This window comes from Pieris napi, chromosome 18 (genome assembly GCF_905475465.1).
Source record: "Pieris napi chromosome 18, ilPieNapi1.2, whole genome shotgun sequence".
Classification (NCBI taxonomy): Eukaryota; Metazoa; Arthropoda; class Insecta; order Lepidoptera; family Pieridae; genus Pieris; species Pieris napi.
Genome location: NC_062251.1, coordinates 10,863,615 through 10,889,957, shown reverse-complemented (window position 1 = coordinate 10,889,957; position 26,343 = coordinate 10,863,615). Strand labels below are relative to the sequence as shown.

The following is a 26,343-nucleotide window of genomic DNA, read 5'->3' as shown; positions in this document are numbered from 1 at the left end:
ACTCAACTGCTAGCTGAGGTTTCAAGATAAAACTTGTATTTTTAAACTTCAATAAAATTATATAAGTTTTTGTATACATTTTTAATAAAAAGTTAAAGTCACTTATGGATGTCAATTATATACGAAGGTAAAACTTAATTTGTTTGATTCTGTAACAACGTCCGATAAAGTGATTATTCGGAACAAGATATATTGTTTACACATACATACCTAGTCTATTAGGGGCGGGATGGGGGGAGGAGTAGCCAAGAAGAATAACAATATCACAATGCAAAAAGACCAAGACATGTAAAAAACCAGTATCTTCTAAACAGGTACTCGTAAAAGCACGAAAAAACTATGTATAAAATACAATTCTAACTAAAACAGACACACATTCGTACAGAAGAGGGTTTTTAATCTTAAAGGCTTATTGAGCTGTCACGGCATGAAAGATAAAAGACATTTACGAAAATATATACAATATAATATGAACTTAGACAATAGATATTGTCACTACTTCTGTATAACTCTCTAAATTGGTATAAAATATCTAATGTATAAGTCGGTCAAATATTTTTCATTTGAATGACAACTGTATAACGAAAAAATCCTTTTTTTATTTCAAAGACTACTTTTGGCAGAGCTCGACTAGTAATTGCCAAGAACTCGAAGGTGTCATGGGTACTTTAGCTCCGTACGAATACTCTCCTACTGGAAATCAAACCCGATACCCTTAGCTACACGATCCGTTAACAAAACCGCCGAGCGCCTCAGCAAACTCAGTTTTGCTCCATGTAGACTTCATGTTATACATATTTTGCTAACGATACCGTGTACCACTGCTGGTAGTTCATATATTAAACAAACAAAAACCGCAGCATTAAAAATTAAGCCTTACTAAGCTACAGCCCTTATTAAATAGTGGCAGAGCTTTCGTGGTTTTGTGTACTGGATCGTATAAAAACCGATAAGGCTCTTTTATATCTGAACTCTATTATGAAAATGATTTCACATTTATGGATAACAATGCCCTTTGTTTCCTTTGAGTAATTCCGCCGTACCATTATATGTAAATCGTCCAAAATCTGACATCTACAAGTTATTAAGAACAGATGGAACGAAAACAACTCAGTATATTAGTTACATTGGAACTATTTGCTTTAATTTTTCGTCTAAAATATATTTCTTTATGTATTGTGTATTCGATATTAATAGTGTATATAATACAGTTCTACATGATTAATTATATTAAACTAAGCACAATTACAACGTTTGTATGATTTTTAATATATTATGTAGTTATTATAACAAAAAAACAATATTATTTTAATAAAGTGATTTACCGTATTTAATTACATTTAGATATATAATGAAGGTTTTCTCATATATTTATCAATGTCATGCTATGGGCGAGCCGACCACAGCTTAATAGTATTCGTATTAAAACGTTATGATGGTCCGACAACGAGGAATTCACTCATATTTTGTCGTCGTCACTATAGAAAGTAAGTTAAATAATTCAAAGATCGCACAGAGTAGTAGTTCTTATCATTAATATTGTTTCATTAACGGAAATAAATTGAAAATTCTCTTACATTAAAATTTAGAAAAGTTGCATTGAGTTATTAGTGAAATAATAAAAATGGATCTAAAAATCTTAATCTCGCCCTCATTCTGCAATCATCCTTATGTGCCTAAAACACCAAATCTCAGGGTTGAGGGTCACTCGTCTATTCAGGCTAATATCGATTAATAGGAATAATTATCCATCTGTAAGTTGGATAGCGTATATCAGCGCATTAATGTGTAAAAGCACAATGCTTGCAATATTCCGCGGTTTTCTCCATTGTGAAAATGACATCATGACGTTCACCATAACGATATGCAGAATTCATCTATCAACTATCAACAAAAGATTGCTATTTTCAATGAAATTGTAATAAAGTTAATATTGACGCTGACATCAATGTGGTTAGATGAAGGCTCTCTAGGAAACGGGAATTCTAAAAGCTGGCGTTTGGATTACGACGTCTATACCTTACTCCATTTTGACACTTGTTAAAATTTTCACTTTGTTAGATCCTGTTACGGCTTCTGTCTGTGATTTTGATTAAAATAGGATAAATATATATATATACATTATACATAGATTATTATTTGGTGAAATGAATTCTATCAATTAACTAATTAAATTTTTATGAACTATATATTTAGATGTCTGTAGTGAGTCTACTCTGTGCCGGCTCTTAGACCAGATTCGATGGTATATGCGAAAGACGAATAAGCTTCGTTCTTCTTTCTAACATGGCTTTTATATCAAATACCATTGGCCCTATGTTATTCTAAAATTTGAAGGTATAATTAATAAATAATAGACATTTATAATCTACTAGCTGGCCTGGCGAACATCGTACAGCCTAACAGAGGATTCTTTATTTTTTTTTAAATACTAATTCTGCTATTCGGGACACCGGTCTCGCTAGTAAGATAAAAAAAAGAAAGTTGATAAGACAACAAATACATTGTCAAAAAATAAAAATTTACCTTACCGGAACCCCTCTACTAACATTTGAACTTTATGATATGGTATTAAAGTTCAAATTGACTTTTAAGTATTATTACGAATAATTTGTATGGGAATATAGAAAAGTGTTGTTTTTAGACTTTTTCACTCAATTTTTTCGTAAGAACCATCCTCGTACCTCAAGGAATATTATTAAAAAAAATCAGACAAATCGGTCAAGCCGTTTTCATGTTATGTCGTGACAACGGAAAACGGGTTTCATTTTTAAATATATAGATAACACTATCATGTTAGCGTATGTGATAAAAATAATATAATAAAAGTGTACAGCTTCTAAAAATGTTTTCTCTAAATCCTAAGCTATTACATTACTACGTGACTATATTTAGGGCGACGTAAATATTCTTATCAGTCGATTGGCCCTGGACTTTCATATCCCGAGACATATTAACGTCAGTAGATTTACTAAGGCAAAGTTTTAAATTAGCCTTAACCCAGCTTTTTACTATTTAAAATAGCAATTAGAGAGTACAACCAGCGCTAAATGACTCAATGAAGTAATTAAGTAATCATATATCAATCAACGTTGACGCATGACAAATAGCTATTAATGTCCTGAATCGGATCAGTGACGGGCGAGGGAGGCGCGTGAATGTGCTCAATCGTTAGTTTATTGAAAGCAATCAATTCGGGATTCAAGCAAACATCCAATTAATTCAATATCGAAATATCCTTGTAAACATGATATATTGAGAAATTTAAATATAAAGCGAGGTCCTGATAGCCTTGTGTTGCCCGAAGGAGGTTTGTACATTTATCTGATTTAGTTGTCAAATGATTCAGCTCAGGATATGGTTTATATATAAAAGGAATAGTTAATATTATACAGTCGGTATATTAAAACTACAAGCAGCACATTTTATTGTATTCGTGGTATTCTCGAAAATTAATTTAAAAATAATCAATCATGAGATGAAAAACTGAATGATATAGAATATATTATATATACTTAATTCACAAAATACTAATTTGAAAAGCTCTCGGAAAATTACGTATTGTATATTTTGAAGAGCCAATTTGAGAAGCGTAATACAATTATCGAAAGATATATTTCTTAAAGTATACGCTTTCATTTTGTGATTCTTTACATTTATTTTATCGCAAATAAATATTTTTCTGATCATTTAAAAGTGAATTGTATGATTTTGTCGACGTGGTCTTTTTAGATTGACCGTTCAACCGAATCCTTTGAAAAAGATTTTATAAATATCGATAGCGAACTTTGAAAAAAACTAATTTGTAGGTTATATATGAGTTCAGCTATGATTGCGTAAGAACTTTTATTATAAGTGTATAAAATACATAAATTCACAAAAAGATGTCCTGGGTGTGAATGGTGGCTTCATTTGAGGGTCAAGGAATCTCGAAAATGGATAAAGACTAATTTTATAGACGAAGAATTTTATAGACGTTCATTGAGAGCTATAATTTTTATGGGATATAGGAGTATATATTAAGTAAGTGAAGTAAAAACCAGCAATCGACCGAACTAAATTTTTAACTCCGTTTCACTTATAAAGACTTAAATTATATTTTAGTTATAACCTAGATTTAAAGATTAATCTACGTATATAACAATGACATTTATGTTTTCTTGTTTAGAAAAGATATAAAAGTATGAAAGATTATCGTTAACAGCCACCATGACACAGTTCGGTACGCTCAGATAAAATTTATTAAAATTGTGGGAAAATATGTACTAGATAATGTTCGTGGCTCAATAGGTGTCTTAGAGAAACAGAAAGGTTATATATATCTTGACATAAGAAAATCATTTGTTTAGAATAAAAATATAGATGCACAACATGTTTATATGTTACGAAAAGCACAATTTTAGTTAGGTATACTAGTTGCTTAATTGGCTTATGTGATATTAATACTTTTTAGGATTAAAGTTATATACATGTTCTAAATTTAATTTTCAGGTTTCCTTGAAGTCTTTAAATTGACTTTGAACTTGCACTATGAACATTCAACGCATTGAGAGTCTAATCCCATGATCGTTATAATTATACAAGAAGATTACGTATATGTTTAATAAAGGTTATCTCGTAGCATCTGGCTAATTAAAGCTCACTATAACATAGCGCTTTGTCTTAGACCTCGACGTGACCTCAATATGGATACATTTCGCTTGAACATTGAATCATACTTTCGTACCCACCCAGGCATGTCAGCTACAAGTTCTCAAAAGAGATTTAAACCGGTATTCGGAGTAAGTCACTCGTTCAAAACATCGGTTTTTCCGACGAATATCCTGACATATAAACATTCTCAGACTCTATTACGTACTTCAAAATCAGATTTGACGTCTACCGTTTCATAAAGTGTGCTAAATAACTCAAAGTAAATTGCGCATATTTATTTAAATAACTGAGAGCAAACATTCGCAGTAGGTGCCAGAGATTCTGCGCTGAGTTCTTTAAAAGTTTTCACTTGCATTAGCATTTTCAGGTGGAATATCTTTAATTTAAATTCGCTTCGGATGCTCCGCTTGAGCGTCATCTGTAGGAATATTATGACAACTTGCGAATGTGTTAGTGTGTCATATTACTCACACCTCTTATTACTGATATATTACGTTGCAAGTTTTATCAGGGTTTATTTTATCAGGCTTCTATTTAGTTCACTTAGCATGTTTTGTGTATGACGCATTCGTCTCTTTGTATTTTGTTTCTGACGCGAAACAGAAAATAACATAGTTACGATATAAATCTAGATATTCTAAAACATTTGTTATGTGAATAAGAATATATATACGTTACTAAAAATTATATTATATACCTATAGTTGATTATAATCGAGCAACAGACATATTTTTAATTACGTCATGAATTCTGAAATGACAATACAGAATGTCATTAGACCGTTTTGAAAAACAAAAATAATTAATAATCTTTTTAATCTAGATTAGATTTAAAAGTATCTTGACCACAATTTTCTTATAGTATACAGAAAATAGCGGTTTAAAATTTTCCTAGAGTCAGTCTGATAATATGAAATAGCTGATGATTAATACTCTATATATTTACAAATTATTTAGAAAGACGCTAACATGGCCATTAAACATTTATTGATTATCTGAAAAAGGATTTTTTAAATTATTATTCATATTACATTATGTAGTTATATATATGGTTGACATATACAAGTATAGACATGAAATTAATATCACTGCCTCTTAAAATATTGCTTGTGTCAATATATATATAAAATAGAAATAAAACGTACTCCCTTTATTTTTGATATTTTAATTTTTCTCTTTCACTACGACTGTTTAATTAATCAGTAACTCGTTAATATTAAATAAAGATTTTACGTTAACACATATTTTGAAACCTGTCATCGATGCCATTAGATCGAATCGAAGTCAATTTAAAAATATGCTCGATCAAGTTTGGAGACATCACTTAGAAACGATTTTTCTAAACTCAATCGAGCCGTCTCGAAAACCACGAGCGTAGCCACAGGGCGGAAAACTATTTCACGATGAAGTTTAAATGATGAAGTTATTTTTCAAGCAGTTAGAACTTATATTAAACGTATACTACTATAATACGTATATATAGGTTATGTACTGAATTAATAGAAAAGTTTTGGTGGGCAAGTATTCAAATTTCACGTTCAAACAAATTTGAATTTTTAATTTGTACTGCATCCCAGTTAGACTTTTTAAATTAACTATTCATAGTCATTGAACGAAGTGCTTTTAATTTTTTAGTCTATACATACTTTTAAATTTCGAATCCGATATTCACATTTAACGAACACACATCACAACACAAACGTGCACAATCGCGAGTGTCTGAAACGCGGTGGCGGCAAAGTTGCGGTGCGTCGGAAACCGCGTGGCTTCGGGGCGGGCTGGCGTGTCACTGGCCCTCATTCGCCGCCCGCCCTCGCCCCGGCGCAATGACGCTTGACGCACCGATCATGCCTACCTAGACATCCTTTCACACATCTTAATCTTGCCTCTTTGATTGTACAACTAAGCCTAACAAACTTTCCCTAATTTAATTTCCTTTCCACCTTTAATCACGAGCACAATTTGCATTACAAGTTTAGGATAGTATGGAAACCAATTTAATGCAATCGTGACCATTTAACGTTAAACAACCACGAAGATAATAAAAGATAAAAGTGTCCATGGTCGGGGAAGCAAAAAATTGATGACAGTAAAGTATTATTACGACCTCTCGCGACGCCTTTTTCTCTTGTCTCTAGACTTTTAGACATTCTAGACACTTTTATTTGAACGAAGAACTAAATTATAAGCTTCTGCTTCACTTGCGGGAATGAGAAATGGCTACCAATAAAATAAGAACTTTTGCGCATAAATTGTTTAAATTAATTATGATGTTTAGATCTATTTAAACAATTTCAATTGCGAACAATGTGCGTTGTTTATACAGATATATTGTTCAACTTATAAGCAAAGTTAACTGTATGCAGTATGTTCTAATAAAGTTGAGTTATAAGTCAGGTATAGAATCGAATAGAATTTAACAATTTTATTAATGTTTATTGTGATATATGATTATAATGTTTATAATATTTTAAATTAGATATATTTCAAGTATAATATGGTAATATATTATTTATCGAAGCAAATATAAAACAAGATTTTTGTTATAAAATTAGAAAGTAATTTACTGTTTTATTTAGTAATCTGGTAAACAAATGATGTAATCATTGTTAAATGCTTGAAGTATTCTGCGAGAATAATATTGTTAAAGTCATAAAAGCTAGTCCAAACAGCCGCGGATAGAGACTTTTACAGTTTCGAAACAAATGGGCTATATCTTACAACCGTCACCATTTTAGTGCCAGAAACGTTACTTAAAAAGCTTAAAACGCATATATTCGAATAAACATATCCAATATTTTTATACGGCGTAAAACAATATTTATTTCGGAAAATACAAAAGCAAAAATCACGGAAGGTTGTGTAATCCAATAACATTACATTACTGTGTAAATAGGTAATAATGTTGATGCTTTTATCCACGAGAATACTGGAAAATTTACGTTCGATAGCCCATCGTGCATTCAAAATTATTGATATCGTTCGCTGTATATTAAGCGTTCATTTTTGGCATTAAGTGAATTTACAAATACTAAAATGGAAAATTACTTTTTAATTTAAAAATATTGCCTATGTAACATGTGTAATAGTGTAATGAGAGGTCAAATTATGCAATACCTGGTGATTAATTAATATTAACTGTTGTACGGACATTTACGATTTAGAGTCGCTTATACAATTACGTCTAATAGTGGAACAATAAATACATCTAAAAATATTGCAATTAAGCTACGAACTTTAATGAATAGTCAATAACTTATTCAAGGAAGCTAATGAAGTTATCAATGGGAAGCTAAATCATTTTCATAAACGAAGTCCAACCATAGACATTGGACCTATGGTAACAATGTTTTTTACTTAATGTCGTAAAAGCCTTTCATTCAAACACTTCCATTCCATCACAGCAGTTCTGGTTTAAGCTGGGCAGTTTCTTTATAAATATGAAAACAATAGCTTTCGCGGACACACAATCTGCTTGGTTTGTTCTGCGTGACTGTTTTCCAGTTTTTTCTGTTGTATAGGAACTCGTAATAAGATTTTTTTTATTGATATGGAAAAGGAATTGAGCATGAGCATTCATATTATTGAATGTCAAGTATTCTATTTATAAAAGTTCTATTTTAAACCAGTATTTTAAATCCAAGCAGGCTTCTCAGGCGTTAATTTTTATCTGACATTTTGAATTTTGATAGTAATAATTAAAAATTAGTGATAAACACGTTCTTAACTTCAAAGTCTCAGTGTAATTCGATCAATACTAACTTCTACCTTTGTGAAAATAAACGTTATCAGATAAGGCTTTTAATTATGTTATTTTCCAGCAAAATCTCTGCGGGCACGACGCGACAAACATTTGACTTTAGCAATTTACTACTTAAACTATTTAAGGTAATAGAAAGGCAAATAAAATGAGCAATCCAATTAATTCATTTTGCCATTTATAATTGCTCAAGCCGTTATTTACCACCCACAAGTCGGGGACTTACAACTTAAAAGCTGACAAAATTTGTCAAACTTTTTGTTGACAGTAACTATTTGCGTGGTTTTCTTACGTATATTTTTGAAAGAGAAAATTGTAAAACAATACTCACGTGATCAATATAGTAGAACTCGTTATGTAACGTACCTGGAAAAAAATCAATAATTAGATACGAAAAAATCTTAATATATATATTTCTTGTGTGCGTGTGTATGTGACTGAACTCCTCCTAAACGACTGGACCAATTTTGATGAAATTTTTTGTGTGTGTTCAAGGGGATCTGGGAATGGTTTAGATTCACAAATCAGCCCGCCAAATGTTAAGGGTAGTCCACCCCTAATTTTATTTTTTTTATTTTTACGTAAAATTTTATTTTTTATTTTTTTTATGTAACAGAATTAAAAAATACATGCAACCCCTAATTTTCAACCCTCTACAATCAACCCCTATTTTTTTATTATAAATGATATACATGGCAAAACGACGTTTGCCGGATCGGCTAGTATTCTTATATATTATTAATACAATAATTTAAGCCAAAGTGCATATTATGTTGCATCGACTGTATAAAGAATGTATTTCATTAATCGACTATGAATTTTATGAAGATTTTTTTATAATCATCCATTACATAAAAATAAGAAATAGAGTGTCTTTCATAGCTTAAACATAAGTTTCATTTTTTGTTTTCAGTTTCCGTTTACATTATTGATTCAGTCAAACATTTTAATAAAGGTGACATTCAATTTGAAAGTCCGAATATAAACAGTCAACTATTTTGTCGTAATATTTATAGCAAGATCAAAGAATCGCACTCCAGTAGTTTTTTGTGTCAGAACGGAAAAACGATAAAATTACACCGTCCTGAAAGAATATATTATCAGCGAACAAAGCCTGAAATAGTAACGTCTAAATCAATATTTATTGTTTCGTTAACGAGCGTCAAAGACCGGATCTGTGCCCGCCGGAACCAGAAACTGACTCGCTACCGCCTTTCGGATTCATTCTTGAACCCGTTAATTCGGTAATTCCATTCTGGGATAATTACCTAATTCCCAAACTTTACGTGTAATCCTGTCTGATAAGGGAAGGTGGAAATCTAAAGTTACAGTCGCGTAGTTTACAGTATTTATTGCGGAAAGTTTCGCCGGACTTTATTTCACTTTAAACTGAACTGCCGAAATGTAGTTTTTAAAATAGCTCCTTCGATCAAGACGTTTAGGTACGAATCTAGTATATGACATCTATCGAAAGAATATGTTTACACACCTTACAATAACTATAGATTATAGTATTTTGTACATAGGCATAGTGCATGTAAAAGCTTTTACGCGTGACTTTGATTTAAGTCAAAAAGAAAACTTATAGTATAAGATCCCGATATAGCAAATTTCAGTCCAGAGTATGTTTAATTAATATTAAAAAAAAATATATATAATTTGCATGTAGTAATTTTTTTTATTTTTTTCAATCAATATTTTTAATCAGGGTAGTATTGTATATGTATCACTATAACTTTCTTTTTTACTAAAGATCACAGTGTCACATAAAAAATATACACATAAATAATTAATTGATTAAAAACAACCTAACGTTTGCATATTCTATGGGCTTCATACTTTCAATTGGTATAGAATTTATCTAATAATCATACCGGTGAAATGTTTAAAAAAATATTTTTTTTTAATATTAATTAAAATACTCTGGACTGAAATTTGCTAAACAACCCATATGGATTATATCTATTCGACATATTAAATAAAATAAAAAATACGTTTCATTAAATAAGCATCTCGGTGAAGGTCGTTGTATATCGGGATCTTAGACCATTAGATCTTCGCGTATATCTAAAAACATTAAATCATTATGGTATGTAGTGATTTAATAGAATTATCGGTAAAGGCCTGAAGCTTAAACAGATAAAAGTGTCACATATACGTATGTACTCTTTGTGTTACGATAGAATGAGCGAAGATTTAATGAAGCATTGTTTAGATACGACAGTTTTTATAACAGAAAGTATCAGTTATTTTCGAATAAGAAGCAAATATATTGCAGTATACATATTTTGACAAAGGAAATATGTAACCGACATCCTACTGTACATTTTCCATGTTACGAGTACTAGAAACAAAAGAATATTATTTTTCGTCCAGAAACTAGGTCGAAGGTTACTTCGCACCTAAAGAGATATCTGCACTGAAAAAGTTGTATAGTTATCAATTAGTTAATTAAAAAAGTAACAGCATTAAACTTTACGAGGATATATTTTACACACACAGTGGAAACAAGACCCATAATTCGAAGGCGACAGCCGGAATGAGCAAACTTTTTGGCAAACTGGAAGCCAATGACAAAACATGGGGTAACTTTGTAAGAAGCGATAGACGAAAATAGTAGTGTAGGGTCAATTAACTTTTCTTTTTATATGTAATAGGAGGCAAACGGGCAGGAGGCTCACCCAAAGTTGAGTTATACCGCCGCCCACGGACACTCACATCTCCAGAAGGCTCGCAAGTGCGTTGTCGGCCTTTTAAGAATTGGTACGCTCTAGAAGGACCCTAAGTCGAATTGGTTCGGAAATACTTCAGTGGACTGGTTAGCTGGTTCTAACTAGTCACTCAAACATAACAAAGTTATTTCAACAAGATTCCTATTTATTCCAAAGAATGCGTAATAAGTGACTACTTAGTATCCTAGTCGCATAGCAAATACATTTAGGAAGAATCAAAGGAATGGCTCATACATGTCTCGGATATGTAAAACAACAATAAGCATCGCTCAACTCTTTCATAAATAAAAAGTAAGCTAACGAAAGCGACGGCCGAAACATGTCACCGACAGCTGACGTCGCGTGTGCGGAATCTGTCGTAATCCACTTTCTGTCAATAAAAATATTGATTGTGAGGAGTGCTTATGCTAACGATTGAATGTTTTGTTATGATCCTTATCGGAATTCTATTGAAGAATAAAAATGTTCGGAGAGCAACATGAATAATCAGCATTAACCTTATGCAAACATTATAATTTAAACAAACACAAACACCATGTATTGATTTTTGTACGTTATGTTTGATGTAAATACATCGGTAACATGAGAGATTAAAATTTTCTTTTGAATAAATTTGTATAACCAAGTATCCGGCTTCGAAAACGTGCAACTATTTACGTCGGGAAAATCGATAATTTCCCGAAGTCACGTCCGACGCCTTCCAAATTCCTCATCAATTAGTACATAATCTTAAATATGGTGGGTTTTGATACATCTTCCTACACCTAGTTTATAAAGGAAGTGTATTTACTTCCTTTATAAACTAGAATAAATAGTGTTTATTTTTCTACAGTTACATCATTTATCAAGAGCCACGTCGATTGGAAGTAGGAATGCGACGCAAGGATGACATGACACGCGCGCAGTTGTTCTGATAAATTATTGTGCTCAAAATGAGTTTATCCATCATCACGAGGCTATCCTTTCTCTATTTTACATTCTGAAAATCTAAGACGCTTCTATTACTTATTGAAGCTTACGAGTCGAAAGCATTACATTTCTGATTTACATTAGCCAACTAAATATCTTAGCTACAGTAGTGTGATCGTTTAGGGAATTTGATTAATTATAGTCAGTTCTATATTTTATTTATAACATTGTGTATATATTATCTGTTAAGTATTTTAGCAACTATTAGGGCTGAGATTTGGCGCTAGATAACACTTCAGTTTATGTGGATGTAAAAAATGACATTAGTCTATTATGTAGGGTAGATCACAATAAAGAAAACCAAACAAAATATTGTTTTTGTATTACAATTGCTCACTTAGAAACAAAAAACGATAACGATACTTATAGAAACAATGCGTTGCAAATGCGGCATAAAACCTTCGTAGGACCCAACCTTTTTTATCGTCTCCTCGGGATTTGCACCAAGATGTCGGATGCTAATCACATGAATTACGATGCGGTAACCATATATACAATCTATGCATACACATTATATCTAGCTAATGTATTTACACAGAATTATAAAAATAGACTTAAAAGAATTCCGTTTAGTAGAAAACTTTTCGATCGACCTATAAAGCAGGTATCATTGGCTTGTTCGGGATTTTCATTTCCGTGTACGTGTCGAAAACTGGATATCTGAGCATTTTTTTTACAACGCGTTGCCTGACCTGAAAGCGATACCGAGAAGAAGGAAAAAATTCAATTTCAGCACCAAACAACTTTGAATGTATTAAGGGGCATGTTTTTGAAATCACATAAGAACACTATGCATTAGTAATATAAAAGGATTCATATAAAATATCCTAAGAATCGGCATCGTCTAACGATATGGTTTTACTCTTTACTCGCAACTGATTATTGCTAGCATAAAACAGTACATTTGTGATTTATTTAAAACTTGCAACAATAAGGTAATATGATAATTTTCAAAGCCGGAGTTGGCCGTCTTCATAAATATTAAAATAAAAACCATAGGGATTTAACTTTCACTGGAGAATGCTACGGAAATTAAATATGTATGTAATGTAAATTGCGTTCTCTTAAAATTCATCTTTGGATAAAGCATTTTATAATTATTAACTTTTAATATCTTCAGATCAAAGGTTGAATATTGATTGGAATATAATGAACGTTGTAAGATGGGAGTAGAAATCTCTTTATTACGTGAGAGTAGGAATGTTTTTTCGTTTTTTTTTAAAATGAGGTAATTAATGTTCGCGAAGAATTTATTTAAGGTAGGAGACTTGATAAATAAAAGGTGTCGGTAAAGGAGTTGTTTTAGTAAAATTAATGCTGCTTCACAAAAATAATATCGAATTGATGGAATCGAATTATGGTTATGATTTATTGCTTTCATTTTGTCATGCCTAGTATGGTTTAATAATTGAAGCTCCTTACAACACGCCAAGTTTTGGTTATCTTGAATAACAAAGTTGATTTTCGTGGACACCCATAATTTGATTTTAAATATATAAAATCTTTATAACATTCATTATATAATTTGGTGGAACTTAAAAAAAAATATAAGAAAAGTGTTACCTTAATGGTGATGAAGTTGTTAAATTGATGGTGAATAAAACCTCATTAGTTAAAAAAATAGAAATAAATAATTACTGTTTGTTACATGGTTTGATGGCCATAGATAATAATTCGGAATTTTTCTTCCCACAATTAATTACTTTGAAAGTTAAAATGTGCAATATTAACATTTTTATGATAAATTTTTGTGCACATTTTAGCAGATATAAAATATTTTTTCACGCAACCTGGTTTCCATGTCACAATAGATAGAGCAACAAAACAATATTCTGGTACTTCCGTGACAGATTGGTTTTTTAAAACTGTAGTAGTATGAATTATGTTTTTTGTAAAAGTTAGAAATATTCAGCGTCAACTATTATGGTGAAGCTACATTTTAATTTGTTATAAAATTATTGACATATAAATTATATTATGTAGCCTATATTCCAGTGCTATAAAGTACATATAAGGATAGTAAATATAAGGATTTATTTTATAAAGTATGTTATTATATTTATTATTAGTACACGACCTCCAACAGAGGCCTCCTCCAAATTCTTCTGTTTGTCTCATCTTCGCTACTATTTTCCAATCTTTCCCCGCTCTCTTTATTTCATCTTCCCAGGTTTCTGGTGGGAGTCCTCTCCTATTTTCTTCCCACTAGGCCATTCCAAGTAAGGATCTTTTTGAAACATCTGACATCACAAACGCGGGTTATATGAACGGCCCATTTCCACTTTTTTTTTAATTTTCTTGGATAACGCTTTATTAAAAATTTACCTTATATCATATTATTGTTATTATAGGCAATACATATTCTATGATATTGACGTACTAATATAAAATGCAACTTAATACTTTCTTGGCTTAAAAGGTCACATAAACACTTTACTTAATTGAATAACAACTATACCTGTATAAGTTAGAGCGGAGCAGCAAAGATAACAGAGTATTTCTTGGTCCCTACATTACTCTTAAGTCAATTACAGAAATTAATTAGTTTTAGCCGAGATCCTTGTTGTAATATGCAGTATCCTTCATAGTAACATCGCTGCATACGTGCAAATACTTAGATAGTATTAATAGGAGGGTTCTTGGTAATACAGTAACATCGGATTTGTATGGAATTAAAATAAAGCTTATTGTAGAATCAATCAAGTTAAGTTTTAGGTAAATTCTGCTGACCTCTAAAGGGTGAATTTTATGATATTACGTTATTTTAACGAGTTGTCACTAACGAATATAAATAAACTTTTATGTAAACCCATGTTTAATATTTTGTATAATAATATAGTTTTTGTCGATGTAAACATATAACAAATGTTTTCCGCATACAAACCTAAATATAGACAATTTTTCATCTATCTATGAACATTATCTTAGTAAGCATTGACATTATAATATAAAAAAGTGATCTATAAGATATTGCAACTATGTTTTATTATAGTTCTACATAGACGAAGTCGCATCCTTCAGGTTTATATTAGTGAACACGACTGCGGGTTTCTTGTTAAGGTAATTTAATATTCTGGAATAAATTTACGTTTAAGCTGTTAAATTCTCTTACAAGAGCTTAAACAGCGTAGTTATGAAAATGCAATTCTCGAACCCATCAAAGGTCTGACCACGCTGGATATTGTTTAACTTCTCAGATCGATATACACCGTTACCCCTAGTACATAAGGGCTCTTAAGGTGGCTATTTAGGCAATAGCACGTTTCATATTTAGCAAATTGCAGTTTAAGTTTGTGGGGCGCGGTCGGTTACGTGCTATCGCTGACACGTACCTAATTGATATCGCTTTACGAAGACATAGGGCATAAATCTGTTTCGATACATTAAAGTTTATTTATGTCGCCATTTAGAGTGAGGCGAACTAGTATATTGAACAGTAACCACGAATAGGAATACGGAAAAAATGTCTTAAGATGTATGCTCTTTGTCTATATTACAAGCGAAGTATTGCTTTTATCGAGAAGACTAAAGTAATTAAAAGATACATTAATTTATATTGAAAAGGTTTCGTTTTATTAAAGGAATTAATAATAAGGTTTATTAAAGGAAATCTTAGTTTTACCTACAAGTGAACATAATAAAAATATCGAGAAATCGTTATGAACTAGTTGTCATTTTATTTCAACCAGATAACAAGATATAAGGTTACTAAACCCAATTAAATAGAAGTTGAATTAAATGAAACCCCTGCGATATATTTTCAGTTCCCAGAACTGTGGCGTGCAGTATTTCCGAACAGTAAAATGGTAGATCAATTATTTTAAAATAACTCTAGTATTTTTGCAGGAAATATGAAAGCTATCATTTATATAAAACATATTCAAAATATATCGGACTGCGCATTGTGTTTTCCCCCGTTGATCCGGTTACGGTCACAGTCTTCCTCGATAAATGGAACCAGCACAAAGAAACTTCAATTTTACAACCAATTTTCAAGATTACGTATGCAGTAATTACGAGTACGTACGTATAACGAATAAAGATTTGTATTAGAAGAAGAATAAACTTAAAAACCACTGAACTGATTTCGACTCGTTAACATAAAATTCGAATACCGTTGGAATTCCGTAGTAACATAGATTCGTATAAAAAAATATCCAGTCGTTCAACACGACGGCACACTAACCTAAGCCTAGTAATAAGTATAATAAAGTTACATAAAAATGGAATTACTATCATAAATTATTTTGTCCTACATTAAAAAATATGTCTTGATCGGTTACTCAGCAAATATTCGTTATCAAGAACTCATACATTTTAGACATTGGATGACTGACAAAAATGGTACCTAGTATGGCTACCAAAAAATCCAATCAGTAAATAGGTTCAGTTTTTTAACGTTTTGCTAAAAGAGAAGCGAATTCATCTTTTAAAAATATTGCTACTAGCACTAAGCTAAAACGGTGCAGTGTTTGACAGATATGTATTTAGGTCAAAAATATGCGTACGTTATATGTGTCAAATGTGTATAATTTCAGATGTCATAAAATACATACAAAAGTCTATATTGCCGTCTATTTCTTTATTCTTATTTATACAGGGTGGCCAAAAAGTCGTGGATCAAACGCAAATAGGGGATAGATGAGGTCATCAGCTGCAAAACATTGTTCTAGGGGAGGTCGCTAAGCTCAACCGCTGCAAAGTTATAATTTATTTTGCGTTGTTATAAGAAAATTGACTTTTTTTACTAATTCTTATTAAAATTCGAAAAAAACTACAGGTATCTTTTTCATAATATCCACTAGATTGGTACTGATGAGTTCTTGCGATAGACATACTATTTATAGTTGTTTCTTGAGTGTATTGATAATATTAAGTTATACGATGTAAATTTTTTTCAAATCTTAACTTTTTGTTTACTTCGGACCCCACTATGAAAAAAAATACTCTACCGAAAAGTGACCCTGTATTACATCTTTTGGCGCATTTACTAGGGATTTTGAAAAGGTATTAAACATGGTCATGACTCGCTCTAATATCTTTCTCTGTTCATACGCTGGCTCTAAATCGTATACCATTTCATAAGCTACACAGAAAAAATAATGTTAAAAGTATTTTTCTGAAATTCTGCGTTCAATATGAAATTAGATGTGAAAATAAAATGAAAACATGAGACATGAAAAAGCGAACGCAAAAGAGAATCGAGGAAGAGCCCGCCTTAGATATTAATCATTATTTGTTTATCGAAATTATATATACGAAATATTATATAAATAGTGGTCAATCTATAAATTAAAAATCTGTTTATTTATTTTAAGAACATATGCATTACAATGTGTAATATTTGGGAACTCTTAAGTAAAAAATACCTGTTTCAGTGTTCCCAGCTCTTCCATAACAAACTTAAGTATAAATTCCTTAAAATATATTTATATATAATTTAATTATATCTTTTATTTTATTAACTTTTCAACTGTTATCAACGCCTGAGTGCATGAATCAGTGTGTGGGTGCACATGTGTAAGTGAGTGAGTGAGTCAGTGAGTAAATGAACAAACAACAAAATCTGTACTTTAAAAGCCAAGGATGTTATCGAAAAATAGATTGTCAATTCCTACATTTTGGAGATTTCCAAAAACGCCTTTTTTAATATGTTTACGAATCTGTCCATCCAAATAGCATTAAAACATACATAACTTTATGCACGCTAAATTGTGTGTTGTTTTATAGTTTGGTACACTAACTTTTAATTAAATTTCAAATCGTAGTGTGTAAAGCAAATAAATTATCTGAATACTTATGATTTTAAATACGGTAACAGCTTTTATTCATAAACAAAAATACATTCAATCTAGTTGCGCAAAATTACCGAGTAGAAAGACTACGCTTTGTAGTCTATCAAACGTCTTTAAACAGACGCATTTGATATATAATACTTGGAGATAGAATTACTGAGACCATTTGGATTATAATAATTCGATTTTAACAGGGAACTTTTATTCATTGTTGTTTATAACTTTATAATGGTTACTCAATAAGATTCGTGTTTACAGGGTTCGTTAATTAGTAAGAAAATTTAAGGTCCTTTTATTTAGACGTATAACTTTTAATTTGTGAATTTTCTCATTATTCTATTTTGGTAAAAGGTTATTTTGAAGTTAGACGTTTTCAGACCAGGAAAATATAATAACACGTTATTAATATTACCTAGTTTCTGTAATATAAAATTTTTCTCACAAATATAATACGGCAAGGCTGTTCTATTGTAGTTCTAATTTTATTTGTAGAATATTTTCAACAATATGTACGACGTCGTATATAAGGTACCTAGACGTATCTAATATATAATATATCTTAACGTTTATTGTAAATAAAATATTAATATTATGTAAAAAAAAGTATAATATAAAATAGTAAAAGTATAGGTATATATAATGTGGCTGAACTTCATACGGTATCTTTCATCTTTAGGAGACTGACTTTTTAGTAGTTCATTCACGTCTTAACATAAAACTCGCGTTTTAAAGCCTCTACAGTTCTTGCCCAGCGTAGTTAAATTAGATAATCACAACTTTTTGTTTCATTTCCTCCATCAAATCCATATTTAGTCAATGTTTTCCCATAATTTATCACGACATATACAAAAATCTGAGGCCCAGACCTAACAACTGCAACCTTTTTAGGTCACTGATTTATTTATTATTACAATTTGTCACACTTTACGGACACTGACCTCAATTATTTGCAATGCTTACTTTTCCCATGCAATGTATGCTTTGCAAATCATTGAGGAAAGGCTACCATAGGCATTGAGAATAATAAAAATAAATCCGTTATACTTTAATAATATCTGTTTATTAAAGTGTAACGGATATTTTTGTTTATGCTCTTTTATATCTTATTAATCAGGCGTTTGCAAAGGTAAGAAATGGGCTATGGAGTTCACGCGTGTTTAAAAGAGACCCGTCTCTTATTAAACAGTTATATATATAAAGGCTTTTACTGTCATGAGGACTGTTGAATTGTTGAAAACCTCTTACACGGAATGTTTGAAATCGGTTCCTACGTTACAAGTTGCTTGACTGCTGTTGCCTGTGTGCTGTTTTTCGAACAGGTCGTACAATAGATAAATCTCAAAACTTACCCGTGTAGCGTACTTAAAATCTTTCCTGCCAATAAAGTATAAATTCTATTTTTATTTTCACTTCTAGAAAAATAAGCACCGGAAGTGTGGGGCTTCACTAAAGGAGAAATGGAAACAGTATTAGAGAAATAAGAGTACTGCGAGTGCTTTTATTTCTTCTTAATGGAAGTTATCGCTTTAAGCTACCAAACAGTGAAGCTTTTATACCAATTTAATACTTTAAATTGTAGAAAATTAAGAAAGAGTGAAATAGACAAACGTACAACATATTTTTATAAGTATCGTTGTCAATATAGGAACATCAATAGTATTTTTATATGTTGATGAGAATAGGTTAATCTATATTTAGGTGAGGTGAAGGGGTGAGGTTTTCTTAATTTAAATGTCCATATCATGGGGTGAGAATACAAAACTAATGACACAAAAGCGTTACGTTTGATTAAAATAAGTCAACAGCATTTCTAGTCCACAACGCGTTGACAAGATACGTTATGATACATATGTCATACGTCCGTCTGTCAATCACGTGCAAATGCAAGATTTTATCTGTCGTGTCGTTTTACATTCTCACCCCCTCTCCCTTGATATCGTTATTCAAATTCAGAAAAACAAAAGTGAAATCTAAAAATCATTTTTAAACTTTCTTAAGCTTAGGTTTCCTAAAAAAGCGGTGCCGTTAACTAACGGCCGTCATTTTACGGTTGTTAATAACAGCCGTCTTTACTTTTTAACATAATGCAAAAAACATTCCACCGCTACACGCTAAAAACGTTGAACTAATGTTTATCACCGCTATGACGGCCATCATGCAAATGACAGCACCGCTATTTGACGTTACGGTGACACTCGACGTTCTCTAGGAAACCTTCTCCGATGTTATTTATAGAAAACATATGGGTGACGTCACCCAACGCTTCATTACGGCCGTTAGATAATGGCACCGCTTTTCTAGGAAACCTAAGCTCTACAAAGCTAAATTGTTGCATAACAGTAATACATCCTAATTTTGGTGATAATGACTAATGAAGGATTGCCAAAGTCAATAAATAATTAATTAATAAGAACTTATGTCGTCGACTTTGGTAACCAGTATCGAAATGTTGTACTCAGGAAAATTTCGTATTACGTAATTTTCATTCTAGCTTCAAATTATGAAATAGAAATTGCTTCCAGTAAGGCGTTCAATGAGAAAGTTTTTAATTTAGACTATATTTGTGACTAAATGTAATTTGAAAATGAATACCTACATAAACATAGTACAAATTAATTAATGCATTTCTCCAACTTCGAGATAATAACTTGCTCGTCGCACCAGATGTTGACGGGTATAATAGCTGAGTTATGAATTTTAATGTTTGCTCAGCGAATATCAGAATTAATATTGAACATTGTTAAAAAAAGGAAATAATTAAGTCGGGCAAAGATTTTTCCGCCGTAAAATGGGCAAACAAGAAAGGAAATTCAGGAGGTCGCGTAAATAATTACGACTCATTAAGAACAATATTGTACAACATATTTTAAGTACAGTTATATAACTCCACATAATGCAAGAATCGTACATTCGAAACAAACATGGCTTAGCAATCGTAGAGTCTACGCCGTAGCGTAACTCCTACAAATTGACATGAGACCACAGTATCTAGTGCCAGAAACAATAAAACGTTTACGGCTTCTTTTAAAAAGTTCTTGTATAAATCACAAACATTTTAAATTTTTAGTATTTCTCTTGAACACTGTTATTTAATTATTTTAATTGTTCTATATATAAGGATTGGTACTCGATTAATTTTATTCTACACAAATGTCGAGACCTAATCTGTATGTCGAGTTGTTTGACATGTATCCATCTTGGTATGTTTAGGTTACCTCTGATGAGGCCTTGCCTAAGGGTTTGTGTTATAGCTAAACGAACATTTGTGTAATTCAAAGCGCCTAGACCTTACCTCTGAAATTATATTAATTTATATAACAAGAATTCTAGAAAGTTACCTAATTCATCTGGTCTACACGTATACTAATAATTATATATTTTTAAGTCGTTATGATATAATTCAAGTCCACTTAGTTTTTAAAGATTTAGTTATAATGTATATTTTATAACAAGATAAAATGATAAAACCTTGTTACTAGTAACATAATGAACTGATCTAAAAATAAATAAGTTAGCCTTCACATAAAATGAATGTACATTATTATGACTAGTACAGAAATGAAACCTCTGGAGACATAGATATTGATTGGTACATTACGATTCATATAACCACCTGTGTGTATCCAACTGGATGCTACTCATATCGACGTACTAGCCTACTCCAGAATGCCAATAGTGCTACAATACTCCATATTAAGGCCCCAAATTGCAGTTTAATTTATTCTGTACGTGTCTCGGCAACAGAATCGCAATAACCGGCCAAAACAATACCGCCGTATATTAGGAAACACTTAATTGCATTTATATTTGATTAGTGTAATTTTTGTTTGCTTTTTGATAAAGATTTTTAATTTATATAAATATTCATTTATTTATTTATACTTCATTGCCATAATACACATATTTATACATATTAAAAAAACTAAAAGTAAGTAGGTTACATAAGTTATTAGGCAACGGGCGGCCTTATCGCTAACAAGCTATTTCTTCCAGGCAACGATTATATGGAACAATAAAACATGTTAAAGCTCTGCCAAAAGTTAATTGACTCACAATTAATATATAAAAGTAGTAGCTAATCACGAGGCAGAAAAAAATGATCAAAAATTAGATTTTTAAATAAATTTAAAGACTGAGCTCGTCTGATATGAACAGGAGGAATTCCATAGCAGGATACTTTGCACGGTGAAGGAGTGATAGAACTCAGTTTTATGAATAAATATATATAAAATATATTTTTAAACGATTCAAATAACGTTTTAACGTAGAGACAATGTTTCCTCATATGAAATGCTTCAAAAGCAATAACCAAAACGGATTTTATGAAGCCAGGTCGGTTTGCAGTAGCACTGATATTGTATAAAATTAAAATGCTAGAGCTTTTTCGACACGTGAACTGAATAGATTGGACTGTGTTTTACTCGGTATGGAGACTGCGACAATAAAACATGATTTTTTTGTAACCGTACCAGGCCTCGTCTGGATGAATAAATGTTTAATTAAATTATAATAAAAATGCAATCTTGAGCGCTTAAATGTGTTTTGATTTAGTTTAACATTTGTACTACAAATCAGCCATTTAAATAAGTCCAAGAAAATTTTTTTTTCACATATATATATACCACTGTCACATTACCAGTTGGCTTTGTAAAGATCGTACCTATTCTTTAAATGACGGCAACGCACTTGCGAATTTTTTGGCAGTCTGAGTGTCCATATACAGCGGTATCACTTAACATCAGATGAGCTTACCTGCCTGTTTGCCTCCTGTTCTATAAACAAACTTCTTCGTTGAATTATCCACTGCGTATATTGTTGGGTTATAAGTGTGCAGCGGTAGTCGCGTGCAGCAGTCCAGTTTATTAATAATTGACAATATAAAAACATAACAAGACCATAGCAACGCCAACTTTAAATAACGAACTATGACGATATAATATGTATGCAAATTACCAAAGAGTTTCCTCTAATACACCCCCTTGATTTGCATACACATTTAACAACAAATATGTACTAAATAGTCATTACAAAAATATACAGACATGCAATCTTAATCTACACCTAACATTGAGATGCAGCGGTAATGTTTCTGTCTTTGTAAAGCTTTTGTTAGCACATCCGCCGCCATCTCCTCGGTAGACACATACGATAATTGTATGTCAGTATTCTCCCTTAAAACACTTCTTATAAAATAATATTGAATATCGAAATGTTTAGTTCGGGCGTGGAAGACTGGATCCTCCGATAGAAATAAGGCACCTTGATTATCGCAGTACAACACTATGTTCCCGAAATCGCGCAACCCTATCTCTTTCATAAGACTATTCAGGTAAACTGCCTCTTTTATCGCCAAATTTAAACTAATATATTCGGCTTCGCACGTTGAAGTTGCTACGCATTTCTGTTTCTGGGATTTCCATGAAATCGCAGCCCCTCCTAACAAAAAAACATACCCGGAGTATGACTTCCTATCTATAGGACAATTTGCCCAGTCAGCATCCGAATAACCAATTAAGCTCTTACCTGTTTTTCGATAAATCAGTCCATAATCGGCTGTCCTCTTAAGATAACGAAGTAATCTTTTCACCGCATTCCACTGTATCTGTCCAGGATTATCACAAAACGCTGCTAATCTTGTCACGGCGTGTGTGATATCCGGACGAGTTCCTGCTGAAAGATAAATCAAGCTTCCGATTAATTCTCTATATGGACATTCCTTCTCCAGCGGAATTTGTGAACCATCGGGTCTAAAATTCACCTCCATCGGCGTGGTCACTGTTTCTTTACAATTCTCCATGCCGAATTTTATCATCAAATCATTAATATATTTTTGTTGTGACAGTTTCGTGGCATACTCATTTTTTGACAATGTCAATGCCTAAAATATATTTCGCCAGTCCATAGTCTTTTAAATCAAACTCTTTGGAAAGTTCATCTTTGAAAGATTGTATGAGACCTTTATTGCGTGAAACTATCAGTAAATCATCAACATAAACCGCTAAGTATATAGACGTATCAATGGAGTTACCGTCCAAATAGTAGAGACACGGTTCCTTCAAAGACTGTTTAAAATGCATTGACTTCAATTTATTGTCAAGTCTTTTGTTCCATTGACGTCCAGCTTGTTTCAAGCCATACAGTGATTTCTTCAATCGACATACATCTCCACCTGTCTTCAGATCATTTAACATCTTACGAGCCTGCTCTTTTAAGCTTTCGTCTCTTTCTTCTTTAATAATTCTACCTAAGCACTCTGTCAACAATTCTGGAACCTCCATATAAATTTCCTCGTCAAGATATCCATTCAGATATGCAGTATTGATATCCAACTGGTGTATCTCCATGTCTAATTCAACCGCGAGCGCTGTAAGCAGTCTTATCGTGTCTAGTCGAACGACAGGTGAAAAAGTGTTTCGGTAATCGATGCCATATCGTTGACTGTAGCCCTTGGCTACCAACCGTGCTTTCTTCTTCTCGGTTTTGTCAACGTTAAGCTTCGTTGTCAATACATATCGGCATCCTACCGCTTTTCGATTTCTCGGCTTTTGAACAATTTTCCATGTTTCATTTTTTACAAGACTTTTGACCTCAGACAATATTGCTTCCTCCCATAGAGCACGTTCAGCGCTACTTAGGGCATCCCCTAAGGAAGTTTCCACAGTCAACGCAACATCCTCAGGTAAAGTTTCTTCTGCACGGCCATTATTATCATTGGGTATCATTTTATAGACCTTCTTAGGTCGGCCAACTTGGCCTTTCTGAAGTTTTGGTCTTCCGGGACCTCTCTTATACGTTACCTCTGTATCAGCTTGCGCTATTTCACTATCTTCCTCATGACATAGAGAAGGTGAACCAAGGGGTGAATCAGTCGTCTCCACGATCATTTCTCGAGTTCCTGAATAAGATGTACTTGGTATTACGTCCACCTCTACATATTTCGGCTTCGGTGTATCAACATCAGCAGAAAATTGATCTAGCTGAAAAGGATCATGAGTAATTGCCGATTTCCTGTCATCATTAGTATCGAGCCTCGTCTTGCAGAATTTCACATCCCTAGCTATAATTGTTTTATGGTCTACTGGTATCCATACCTTATATCCCTTTTGGTTCATTGGATATCCAATAAATATTCCATTGACACTTCTGGCAGCAAATTTGTCCTTGGTTGGACTCTTGTCTAGAACATAAACTTCAGCTCCAAACTTCTGAAGATACTCAATCTTCACTGGAGAGCCAAACCACTTCTCGTACGGAATTGTACCACCCAAACTACTCGTGGGACAACGATTCCTAATATGACATGCCACCAATACAGCATCTCCCCAAAAACCTGCTGAGAGATTAGATGAAAGTAACATACACCTAGCCATTTCAACTAATGTCCTGTTCATTCGTTCTGCTACGCCATTCTGCTGTGGGGTTTGAGGTATAGTCAGTCTTCTTATTATCCCCTCTTGTTTCAGGAATTGATCAAACTTATTATTACAGTATTCTCCACCGTTATCAGATTGTAAATACTTTATTCTCTTAGCGGTAAGGTTCTCAACATAGCTCTTGTATTCTTTGAAACATTCCAGAACACCACTCTTACTCTTCAGTAAGTAAACTTCGCACCATCTAGTACAATCGTCAATAAACGTGACAAAATATTTTGCACCACCGACAGTTTCATTTCGAATTGGCCCAACTACATCGGAATGGATGATGGACAGTTTTTCGTCACATGGTCCACTCGACTTGGAAAATGGGAAAGAAGTCATCTTACCCTGCACACAATACTTACAGTCGTATAAAATATTTATATTTGACATATCAACTTTAATGCCCACATGACCTAATACTTTTATTAAATCCTTCGCATTTAAGTGACCTAAACGTTCGTGCCAGGATAGTAAATCGTTCTTAGTTTCGGAAATCGCAGAAACAGAAGCATGGCCCTCCCGCATATAATAAAGGTTGTTTTTTCGATCTGCTATGAACTTAATATTTCCTTCAGAATCGGTTACATAAGCTGAATCTTTCTTAAAAGTTACAGTAAAACCTTTGCTTGTAATTTTAGAAACGGAAATTAAGTTACATCGCAAATCGGGAACATATAAAGTGTCTGATAGTTTTATCGGAACCTCCCCATTCAAACTCACATTTCCTTTACCTTTTGCAAATGTACTCACATTAGTGGCCAAACTTAACTTACTACTGCAATTTGTCAAGGTGTCAAATTTTCCTTTCGATCTACAAAGGTGCGATGTACACCCACTATCTATGAGCCAGTTTCCTCCACATCCCGAACCAATCACTCCGTTACACTCTGAAACAGATAGAACACATGAGTTAAAATTCTCACTAGCACCTAACTCACTAACACATTTTGAGTCCTGCCTTGTTCCTTTACACGGGCATTCCGAAGCTTTATGCCCAAATTTATGACATCTGTA

The 26,343-nt window shown here is 32.4% G+C and overlaps 1 long non-coding RNA gene and 1 pseudogene across 1 annotated transcript; both read right to left on the bottom strand.

Moving 5' to 3' along the window:
- LOC125058678 overlaps positions 1-26,343 on the bottom strand; it is a 318,204-nt pseudogene that overhangs the window by 146,258 nt on the left and 145,603 nt on the right.
- On the bottom strand, positions 23,432-23,765 carry LOC125058725. Its single transcript, XR_007118488.1, has 2 exons — positions 23,667-23,765; positions 23,432-23,578 (listed from the first exon to the last, which is right to left on the bottom strand). It is a non-coding gene; the product is annotated as an uncharacterized LOC125058725 (long non-coding RNA).